At 41.3% G+C, this 12,458-nt stretch overlaps 1 protein-coding gene across 8 annotated transcripts in view; it reads left to right on the forward strand.

Annotated features, from left to right (window-relative positions):
* IKZF2 (IKAROS family zinc finger 2) overlaps positions 1 to 12,458 on the forward strand; it is a 121,440-nt gene that overhangs the window by 73,224 nt on the left and 35,758 nt on the right. The window lies entirely within an intron of this gene.

The following is a 12,458-nucleotide window of genomic DNA, read 5'->3' on the forward strand; positions in this document are numbered from 1 at the left end:
TGAATAACTGTGTGCTCTTGGAAGCCTGCTTTGCAATTCATACCCATTTCTCCATCTAATAAATGCCATATGCTGGTCATCTTTCAAAACCCTCCTAGTTGCATTTTTGATTCAATTACATCTTGCTGTAAAGTCCTAATTCATGGCAGCCACAGCACTCACCCTAGAGCAGAAGGTGACGGAGAGAGATTGGGTTTGGTTTGTCTTGCTACTTGATAGAATTATGTCTTTATCAAGTCTACTTGATAGAGTTTCTCGATATCTTCTAAAAAAATACCTGTCGCATAACTCAATGTTAGTAGTCATGTTGGTAGCTCTGATGATCAGGATCAGATGTTTTTCTAGTCCCCATATGCTACACCAAGGGGCCACATTCTGCCCACTTACTCATTTGTGTAGGACTCTTGAGTAAGATCTTAACTTGCTGTGGTTTTTATCTCCTAGGATGTTCAACTTTTGTGTCCGGGCCATTTATAAGAGACTGTATTTTTCATTGTTGAATGAGCAGAGATAATTGGGCTGGTTACAAGTGACAGCATTACAGATGAACTTTTTTGAGGTGTTAGCAAATGTGTGACTACTGAAACACAGTGGTTGAAGTGCAGCTGCAGACAGAAACTCTGCATGTCAAAATGTAGTCATGGAGCTTCCTGACTCTTTATACACATTTCTTCTACAGGGTCAGGCTCACTTTAGTAGAGGTGTCTGTTTTATGAGCCTTAGGTTGGTCTTAGGATACAGAGTTGCCTTGACATTTCCAAGCATCAGAAAGGATAAGCTAGTAAGCTTCTCTAGGTAGACTGGAGTACACAGGAGGCTGTATTGATGCAAATGTGCTGCTGACAGAAAGCATGAGCTTCCAGGGAAGTGCAAGTGTGGTACTAGGCTGAGAGAGAATTGCTTGAGAGTTGTCAGCTGAGAGGACTTCATCTGAAAGTCAGAAGGGAAAATGTCTGTGGAACTGTGAGGTGCAATTTTCACACATCTGACCATAATGGTAGTTTCAACTTGAAATTTAGTAAAAAAGAAAACACGATAAAAATATTCACAATTAAAATAAAAAAGGGAGCTGTGACATAAAATAGCCCACATTACAAAACATGAGCATTGCGGTTGAAGATTGTTTTCATAATATGAATATAGATTTTGTTACCTAGATACAGCCATTGATAGAGGTTGTTCGTTCTTCCTGTTGAAAAGTACATGGCTGATGTTTCTGCTTTTTGCGTGAGGATGAAATGTAAAGGTGTGGGATTTTCAGAAGGCACCTAAGCTGCTTAGGCACAGGAGTTCCCCTGGAACTCCTTCCCTAACTGACTTAGCTGTGTTCAGCTGTGCTCAATTAGTAATTTTGTGTTTTGTTTTCAGTGGAGAAATAGTCACCCCTCTAAGCAGTCAGCTACAACAGTTTTCAGCAGAGGGCCAGCGGGAACAGACAGGTGCTCCCACAACACTCTCCAAGACAATTCTTAGAGTAGCACTCGCATATGAAGAGTTAAAAACCTGGGATATTGCCTTAAAACCCAGCATCTACCTACACGAAGGTGAAAGGCCAATCTGAATGAGTGTGGAAGTTAAGGTGTCTTTCTGTCCCTGTCATGTAGGCAAGCTTGGTTGGTTTATGCATACATGTGTGAACCTGGTTCATGAAGGAGATGAGTAGATGTTCCCTAGAGATGTTAAACAGTTTTGTATCAGCATACTATACAAGCACTTTCTGCTTTAATAAAGCACACATCAAAGTCTGTAAGTAGACATTGAAAGTATAGCAAGTCTAGTAAACTTCATCAAAGGTCTTTTCCAACCTAAATGATTCTATGATTCTGTGAATGTTTACATCTTCTGCTATTTCTGACCAGAAAAGAGGATATCAGATAAAATATAGAAAGAAGAGGTTGAAAACTACTTTGAAATATGAGACTTCAATCCAGTTTCAATCTGGTACACTTAAAGTCTAAATTGAGGCAAGTCTGAATATGTTTTTATATTTGTAAGAGGAAAGCTCTTTAGATCAGATCCTCAGCTGATATAGTTTGGAATTACATCCCCTAAGCAAGGAAAGTACTGCTATTTTGCACCAGCTAAGAACCTGGCACATGATTTCATGAATGCAAGACCAATTTCCTTTTTTTTATGTTGTATGTCCTTTTCCTCCTTAAATAAAAGAGTGCTATTAATCAAAAAAACCCCACTCTCTTTTCCTTCCCAAGAAGGTTTTAAACTACTCATTTTTTATGGAAGACAGAGTATGCAAGAGAGGAATTGAAAAAAGTTTTTGTATCTTTTTTTTTTTTTTTCCTCCCAGCTAGTTTGATCTGTGCATTTGAAAGCACTTTGTGTCACCACTTAGTTACACCCTCTCACTACTGCCAGTCAGTCAATTTTTTCTGTGCTTACTGCAGGGTTTTCATACAGTAAGACAGGAAAGGTGAAAAAATAAGGAAATGTACTTGCAAACAGAAATTAGTAGAAGCATCTCAGAGATATTTGAAATAGCTGAAACTACTATTAACTTTAAAAAAATGAATTTATGACAACTTTTTTTTTTCCTTTGGATGGATTTTTTTGTTTGTGCTTTCTAATGTTATTTCCTATTTACTTGAAAATGTTTCAAGCATCACAATCCACATATTGCTTCCCCTTGTGCAGAATAATATCTTACTATGTAAGTGTTCCCAGAATGAGTGGACAACAAAATATTACTTCACATCTGTAACGCTGCTGCTGTTTAACCCTAAATAATTAAGGACTTATCTTGCAGTGATTTACTCCTGCGATTATTTACCTTTTACTGACATACAGAGTTCTGGTGAACTTTGTGTCTATATTTTCCTCCCACATGCAGCTTCTTTGATTTCAGGAATATAATGATGCCTTCAGGACATCAGTAGGATAATGCCTGGGGAGAGATTCATGCACAGAATTACACTAAGAGTGGGCATAAGCCTCGAGGTACTTACAGGACTTTGAATGTTGTTTTCAGAATTAACTCCGTAGTTCCACAACACAGATAATACAGGAGAGGTGCCTGAGTGGGCTTCCAAGACGTGAGTGTAAGGACAGGCTGTGGAGGGCTGGGGCAAAAGGTCGTAGCCCCCTCCTGCAGCATGCACTTGACAAACCAGCAGGGATTGGCTTCACCTTGCCTAGCTTTTGCTGTTTTGAAATAGGAAAACATCCAGGCAAAGCTAATCTCCTGATGGCAGTCACAGATTACCTGCTATCTCACCTTAAGACATGCCCATCTTCTCCATCATCTCTAGAATTGCACAGAGACAAAGGCAGATACAAACCAGATGAGACAAATTCTACTGTAGGCAATTAATGAACAAAAAATAGACGTTTTAAGGAAGACAGTTGATCTGACAGATCCATCTGATGGTTAAAGCACCTAGATGTTGACCTCCATACTTTGAAAGATATGATGTACAACCTGAAGCAGTTTTACCCTGAAAAGCCAGGCATCCTCAAATAGACACGTAAAATTAGCAGTTATGTTTTGACATGAATTTCTCTTGTGACTAAAATGGAGCCAAGTCAGCCCTCCCCTCGTAATGCTATTGTAATCATAAATGCTTTGATAGTTCTTAAAAAAGTCAAAGCTGCAATGATGAGCAATCTAGAGGAGCCCATAGAAAACATCAGTGCATTAGTTTCCAGAGCAGGGCTTGGGCAGTAAGCCATAAATGCAGAATAGGATCACTTGCTAAGGTGAAAACATAACACGGAATAAGTTTTGATTAAGTGAGAACCATCCATCCATCCTTTGCACTAAGCAAGGATGGTCCTGTGGGAAGATTATTTTGTGATTTTTGTGATTAAAAGACTGTGTCATCATGCATACACACAAACTGGCCACATGAAGCCTTCTCAAGCAACCTTAATTCTGGAATTTCCTGATTTTTCTCTTTATCTTGGCAACTTCAATCACGTTCCTGTACTGTGGGAGTACGTAAGTGTTATTCATATCTAAAAGCAGTTTTACTGTTTATTTCTTCCTAAAAACGGGTAGTCAGATCATTATTTTTTCCTGTCACAGCAGCTTTTCCTCACAATACAATTTAAAATTTGCTTCCAAGCTACTTCTTTCCTGTTTACTAAATGCTTTTTTCCCTTTTCTGCTTTCAACAAATATTTGCTTTTTCCTCCCCCTCTTCTTCCTGCATTGCTGCTGCACATTGTTTGTTACTGCCCAGCTCTTCAATAGCACTGAACTAGTGGTATCATTTTATTTGCAAAAGAAAAGCAGTGAAGCATTTGTTTTGAAAAGAAAGGCTTAGGCAAAAACTCCCAAAAGCACAATCTTAGCAAACTATGTACAGTACATAAAAGGCATGTATAATTAAGAAGGTAAATGCCCTGTTCGTGGAAAGGTAGTTTAGTAACTCTTTCTATGTTTCTTGGTTTGCAAGTCTATCTTTCTCATCTCTTCTCCATAAGGACTTTCTTCTCAGCTCCTCCTGTGTGGTAGTGAGCCATTCAAGATGTCTTACACGCCTGCAATTGCATGGCTGTTGTTGGCAGAACTGACAAGTGATACCTGTGTATGCAACTGTGCTCAGAGGCAGAAGGAACCTGGTTCCTAATTCTGATGATGTGCCTGACTCAATACATGTTTGGGAGAGTCATTTCACCTTTGAGTGTCTTGGTCCAGCTGAAAAATTGGATGAACAAGCACAGTGCGGAAAAGCACAGTGCTGTGCATGAAGTCTTGCCTGTTAAAAGCCAGTGAGAGTTACTGAAACAGTGGCAGGGATGGTTATTTAGAATAATGAAGACTCAATATTTTAAACTGCTTTTTTAATCTTGAAGAGATTTTTACCACTATTACCATTTCCATTCTCAAAAGGCCCAGTATCTACTCTGTGACCATGATTTTGAGGATGGGAACATCATAATTAGAAGAATCTAGGGACCTGAAATTCTCATTATGCTCTGAGCTGGACTGACTCAAACACATTGTGAATGGGGGAAAAAAACCCCTAAATGTGAACAAGTAGGATACTATCTGTGAAAAATGAAGCAAGTACGTGAAAAGGCGAGGGAATATTTTGCATACAAATCCCAGGTTTGCAAATAGGTTAGCAAACAGCATCTTCCCTTAGTTGTGATGAGCCAGTGGGCATTTATTCTGTTGATCTGATACTTAGAGCTCTATTTAATCAGGCAGAGCTGTTCTTCCTCTCAGGTTTCCTTACGCTGTTTCAGTTAAACTCAGTGGAATTAACCTCATCACGAAATCATTTTGTGTTTTTCTTATCGGACTCCAGGTTCCAAACTGTTATTAGCATGTACACAATAGTGCAGCAGCTCTGCTTTCTCATTAATGCTTCCAATACCTAGAGGCCTTCATTCTGTGTTGTAGAGTGTCTAAAATATTTGGTATTCTGCTTTCCATATTGTTTGTATGTGTATTTTTGGAAGGTAAGATCAAAATGTGTTCAAGGGTAGGAGTTTGGTATGCCAGGTTTTCATCCCCTAGGCATCCTTATTTAAAGTGCAATCCTCTGTATAGCCAACTTGTATCCCATGCTTCACTAAAGCCCCATCTGAACCTGGTCCTTGAAGTGGTGGGGTCCTCTTTACCTCCAGAGCACTACTGCAACAAGTATTAGTATCAGCGATATGAAAAGATCATCTTTTATGTGCTCAGAATTATCTCAGTATACAAGCTTGGTCATGCTAAGCCTTTTCTACAGACCGTCATTATCACTGAGAAACCATCTTTGATTTAAAGATGCTGTAGGATCATGATCTTTCCAGGAAAAGTACATTTGGGCTTTGTTTTCAGGGGAACTTGTGAAAAGATATGGTTTCACCCAAAGCAAGAAGTGTTCACTTTTTGCTTGTTGGACTTTTAAAAGTCTAGAAATTCCATAAAGATTCCCTCTTATCTGCAGTAGTTATGGATCAATCTTTGACTGTTCAACCCAGGAGATCTGTTTCTGACAGATAAGACAGAGAGACAGGAGAAGTGGTCCTGGCGAGCAGAGGTAGATGTGCTGTACACCAGCCTCATGAATATCTCTCTCAGATCTGGTATCAGTTGGGTATCAGCTGCTTTTCCCTTTTTTTCCTGGATTTTTTTTTCTTTTTTTTTTTTTTTTCTCTCCCCCCCCCTGCCCCCAGCATGTGTGCTTGAGATGACAGGGGAACAGACACTGTGCAGCTCCTTGCTTCTTGTGGTGCTCCAGTGTAAGCAGGAGGTGGCCTCTTTAGTGCTTGGGGGCTGCGTGTAAATTGGCTGAATAGAGAAAGACTCGCCCAGTCTGCCAGCAATGAGAGACACCAACACCATGGCAGTATCCTTGTTCTAAATATCAGTTCACAGCAAGATTAGGAGGTGCTAAGATTTATCCTGGTATCTGTGAGACATGTCTTGTGCCTCCTGCTATATCTCTGAGTGGAACATGGCCTTGCTATGTCTCTGCCACCTGCAGGTCTGCCAGCAAGTCCTCTGTTCTTCAGCAGGGAGAAGGGGAAGAGCAGGTCTGGAGGGAGGTTGCTCCTCCTTTCCCTGACCATCCAAGTTTCCTCTCCTTAATGAGACAGGATGGCAGAATTGTGTGTTTTGTGTCAGGTTAAGTCTCCGGACCCTTGGCAAGGAAGTTTTGTGTTTAAGGCATGAGTTCCTGCACGCCAAAATGGGAAAGAGTACTAATACCCCAACACTCCAGCTTCACCATGAGGGAAAGTTTCCCCAGGGCAGATTTCAGTTCTGCAATGCAACAAGATGCTCACAAGGAGGGGATGGGGTGTCCTTTGCTCCTTTCTTCAGACCTCCTGAACCTGCTGTCACCTCATGCAGAAAGTCAGATAGCACCACAGTACTTGGGGGTACCAAGGTCCTTGTTTAGACAGCATCATCATGATGTAAGATTCACATGGGATCATCCCTCATTAATTTTGACCAGTTCCTTTCTTCCTGATGGAATGCCTGTGCAAAGATGGAAGTATGTGTTTGGGACAGGACTGCCGACATCCAGTTTTCTGTGTGTGTTCTGTCTCCCCTCCATGTTAGCATCCTGGCATCATCAGCCAGATTCTGTCCCTCTTTGTGTTGCCTCAGGCTATATACAACCAGAACAAAACACCTGGTCCTGCCCTGTTGTTTGGAAAGAAAACTAACGCTTCTCCACTGTTGGGTGATGCCAGTTCTTACGGCAGCTATCCTGTTTTGGAGGAGCAAACAAGATAGTGACTTTTTTTCCTCTGGGCTTTTGTTCTGCCACAGTGCTCTGTGTGGGATTTCACTGGCATCAAAAAAGCAGATGAATGTGATAAGACTTCTGCATATAGAGCAGCAGTCCTTCCAAACAGCATGCCTAACCTGTTTTTTAAACATCCGGAGAGACTGTTTCTATTGCCTCCCTAGGGAGACAATTCCACTTCCCATCTGCTTTTTAAGCTGTGACTCTCATCCTGATATTTAACCTAAACTATCTTTTCTTTTGCTGCATGTTATTGCTCTTCCTAACACTTTCTTCTGTTACCGTGAGTAATTCCTGTGCTCAGTTTACACTGCGATAGGCTGTAGTCATATCTCTGGCACTGATTCTGTTCTAGTCTGTCTTTATCTTCCAGTCCTCTCATCTCTTATTTTTATTACTAATTTTGAATTTTTTGCTACTCTTATTCACTCATTTATGAGGGATCTAAATTGCAAAGTCATTTTATGCTTTGGAAACATGGGCCAGTACAGATGCAGACCCCTTAACCTCATCTCTGCCTCAGTTGTCTGTCAGTGAAATCAAAATAAAGAGTACTCCTTAACCTTGTCGTGATGGTGAGAGGGCTGCATGCACAAATGATTGCAAGGTGCATGCATATCGCTGCAATGAAGATCATGTAAGTACACAGCAGAGTATTCCAGTGCTGCTGGTGCCCCCACTGCATAGCATTGCATATTATCTCCTTAGTTTTACTTAGCCTTTGTGCAATAGTGAAATGAGATAATTATAAAGTGGAAGGAATAATAACTTTGTATTGTTACCATAACCACTGAGGTATTATATCCTGATACTGGCATGATTATCTTAGACACAATAGTAAGGTGATTATTAATAATGCTAAAGGACTTACTACTTAGCCTGCAATTTTTGCGTCTTGTTTCTTTTATGAACCCTATCTGTTTCATCAGCACAAAGCCTGTGTGAAGTGCGTATGTGTTGTTCCCTTGTTGTTATCCGTTTCTCAGTGGTGGGAAAATGAAATAGGAAAAACCCCTGAGAGACCCAATTTGCAAATTCAGGTACTAAGCACCAAGGTAGCTTCATGTGAATCGCTTGTCTGCACTATGGACAGGCTGGCTGGTGAGAGTCTGGCAGCTTAGGTATTTAAAGATGTATAGTCCTTTGCTCCTTTAAGTTCAAACTACAGAGGCCTCTTTTGGCCTTGTTTTCCTTGTCATCAGGGATTGTTTCAGAAATCCACTATTTTTATGCTGGAGTTGGCATAGGTACATACAAACCCAGAATTTAAGGTGCAGCTGTAAACACAGGCATCAGACTGTCTTTGGGAGCTGGGTGTTTCATTGCATTAGAATAAGCTTGAGGGATGTGATGCAGTGCATCAGGAGTCCTCCTGCTCCAGAGGCAGCCTTCTGAGGTAGGTGCAGTGGTTTTTGCAGAACAGAGATCCAAGAGGTGACTGAGAGCTTTCTCATGCACTTGAGACAAGAACATGGTTTTGACTTGACAAAGCCATATCTCAGCAAAACCAAGGCCACTTCTTCACATACTCTGTTTGAGCAGCAAAATACCACAGTTGCTCTAAGGAGGAAAACAGTACTTTTTTTTTTTTACTTTTTTTTTCTCCTCTGAGAAAATTATTTTCAAGGGCAAAAAGCTTTTGCATATTGTCTCTGAGGAAAGGAGATCCAGCATTTGGAGCTGGCCTTCGTCATTTCTTGAAGGAGTTTGTGAAACCTTTCAGCTTGAGAAAGTTTGAGCTTGGAATCAAAAGATGGTTTGAGGCCATCTTTCACTGCTATCTCAGCTGTTTTATGGGGCAGTGCAAAATGGAGAACCACCACTGACATTTTTGAGATAGATAGATATATAGAGAGATATATATATATATATATATGAGTGCTTTAAGGTGTAAGAGAGGTATTTTTGCCATCTGGTAAGGAAGCCAAGAGAAACTAAAGGGGGAAAAAATAACGCAGTTAACACCATACCATAGCAGAGCTGCAGAAAGCTGCTACTGATATATTCTCCTGAGTTCTCAGCAACCTGTAATTATGAATTGGCTTACAGCTAAGATATTGATGGATATCAGTCAAGAAGGAAAATGAGAGTGTCTAGATTTTTTTACAGTGAACCTGTACTGAACTCTGTGTGACTTTCCTCCTATTTATAACCCTGTGTGAAGTTCAAGGAAACTTGTCCTGGAGGTTTCCCATGAGAGTGAACTGTGTTTTTACCTGACTAAAGCTCTCTGGATATTTTCCCATTTTTTATTTGATCTAAGTGTGAACTTTCTCCACCCTCTGCCCCTCCTTCCTTTCTGGAGTGGTTAGAGAGGTTCATTGCAGCCAGGATTACACAAGAGATGCCAGTTGCACACATGTTTTGCATAACTGTGCTGTGTTGATTTCAGACAGGGTGCCCCAAGTTCCCTCCCTGCCTTGCAACAGAGAGTCAAGATCTCTATCTTCATTCCTGAAGCTGGAGAAATGGTGTTGAGGCCCTGCCTATTGAAACTTTGACAAAGAGCACCTCGCTGGGACGCTCCCCAACCACACAGTTATCTGTACGCTGCAAAGCACTTGCGTTCAGAAAAGCCTCTACTTAAAGGTTGTTCGTTCTTTTTGTATTAAATATGCAAGAGTCACTGTACCTCTGTGGGAAGCACTGTGAGGGATCAGTTGGGCAGTGTAATTCAGTAGGATTTTCAATGTAAGGCAACAGAGTTCCCAGGGATGCTGCTGCTGCCCTGAGACTACCTGCCCAGAGAGCCAGCTACTCTGTATTAAGGATGGGGGAATGTGCTCCCCAAGCACATGTCCTTTCCCTCCCTTCCAGTGAGACAGGTATGAATGTTGTCATGTGCTCTGAGATGGTTGAGGGCCTGTAGCAGGGATCCTGACTGGAAAATTAAGACAAACTCATCCTAGTGCTGATTTTGGGGCCAGTTCACTATGGCTCTTATCTTCAAGAGCACTGAGGTTTGCTTGATTTCGGTGGGAATTAGGGGCTTTGACAGTCTGGGCGTTAGCCTGTGTTTTTGTTCCTTTTGCTGGGAAATAGGTATCTTTTTTTTCCTCCTGCCTCTTCAGTTTGGGAGTGGAAGTCTAGGACAGCACAGAGTCTCCCACCAGCTGAACAGGACCAGGGCTGTTATGAGCTGCCTACAGCATGGTACTGTATCGTGGGATAGAGCTGGTCTCACATGTAGGCAGAGCCTAGACTATTTAAGGGCTTCAAGCTCTTCCTAGAAAATAAATCACATGCAAAGGATACACTGCTGAGAATCTGATGATGAAATTTTTATATAGAAAAGCGACATGGTCCATAGACTCTCTCACTTGGATACCCTTCATGTGCATGCATTTTGTTCGTCTCCTTGGAGACAGTGGCTTGTCTGAGAGCAGCTAGCCTTGGCCAGGAAAGGCCTGACATTTCTGGTTTGTGGGATGAAGCTGTGCTGCTGAATTTTCCAACAACCACAGAGGCATGATTTGATACTGCATAAGCAGTTCTGTACAAGGTTATCCTGTGAGCATCTTTCTCTAATACCTCTCTGAGGACACCACTCAAGTCCCTGGTGTGAAAGACAGGTTCGAAGATCCTCGAGGAGAGCCTAGTGATCCCTGTATCTTGGATATCAGTAACGTTTGTGAAATTTCTCCCTTCTCTTTCCTTCTTCCGAATAGCTGAGTCAGCTGGACTGGCATGTCTGGAACTCTGTGGCACTGTGAGCAGGCAGTCTGCCAGCTGCATTACACACCGCATCCAAAGGAACACGTCACTCCTCTCTCTTGTTTTTGGTGGGGGTTTTTCAGCCTTTTTTTTTTTTTTTCCCCCTTTGCAATCTCCACCCTCTCCCTTTTATTTTTCCTTGTTGATCCGTGTAGGTGAGTCAGAGAAACCTGCTCATCCACAACCTGTTCCTTCTTGCCAAATCCTGGAGCAGCACTCCCAGTTCTTGTTAAGTGTCAGGAATAGGTTATGAAAACAAAAACTGATACAGGCAGCATACTGGGTATAGAGCACATACTGTAGATGGAAATTAAATGCACAGTGAATGTGCTACTTAGAATGTGCACCTAATATGAGTGATGTCTTTTGTAGGAGGCACTTTATTCTGTGATTCATATACAATATTAGTTTTCTTCCTATAAACCACCAGGATGGAACAGCAAAATTATTTAAGGCATAAGTAAGAGCACACTTAGGGAGGAAAGCCATCTTAACTCCATTGGATTTTAAAACAACAGGAGAGTGGAAAATTTCCAGTAGGAAAACAGGTGGTTCATGAAAGTGTTTCTGAACAAAATGATTGAGCTTTTGACATCAGTTGTAGTTGTACTAATCTGAAAAAACTCCAGTGATATTGGCATGATTCCTCAGAGTTTATGCTATTGATGTGTTTCTAACCCCAGGAATTAAAAAATCATGAATCTGGATCCCTGAGATCATAGACACTTACAAATGAGGAGAGTAAAAGGTAATAAATTGGCCTTTTAATTTGCCTTATAATATTTATTTCATGAGTGGGGAGGAAGTGATAAAACATGCAAGCTAACTTTTCTCCTTGGTCAATTGACTCTGGGAGCTGGAGATGAAGGAAAGCATAGTATTGTATCTGACTTCAGGTGAAAGTGCAGGTGTTGGTAATGCTGTACGATCAGGTCTGTCTCGATATCCATAGCTATGTTTCCATTGAGCAGCATGAAAGGATGGATTTTTGGCATGTTTTGTTGGAATGAAGCTGCTCAGCTTCAAATAATAGATCATCCACCAGGAAAAGTGCTTTGTTTGACTTTTACATGCCACATTAAAATGTCCACGTTAGCTATATTGTGAAAAATGTATCCATTAAGTTCATATCATTAGTCTTCTACAAGCAATGAGTTTGTCCCAAGGGCTAATGATGAGCCAACTTCAGGAGACTGCAAGTAAAGTTTTGGTTAAGATGCATGAGATTTCTGCTTTGATCAGCATAAAGTCCAGGACAAGTTTGACCTGGCTGGTATACAGTCCCTTGCTGTCCTGGTTTCAGCTGGCATAGGGTTAATTGTCTTCTAGTAGCTGGTACAGTGCTATGTTTTGAGTTCAGTATTAGAAGAATGTTGATAACACACTGATGTTTTCAGTTGTTGCTAAGTAGTGTTTAGACTAAAGTCAAGGATTTTTTAGCTTCTCAAGCCCAGGCAGCGAGAAAGCTGGAGGGGCACAAGAAGTTGGCACAGGACACAGCCAGGGCACCTGACCCAAACTGGCCAACAGGGT

Source organism: Accipiter gentilis, chromosome 1 (genome assembly GCF_929443795.1).
Source record: "Accipiter gentilis chromosome 1, bAccGen1.1, whole genome shotgun sequence".
Taxonomy (NCBI): Eukaryota; Metazoa; Chordata; class Aves; order Accipitriformes; family Accipitridae; genus Astur; species Astur gentilis.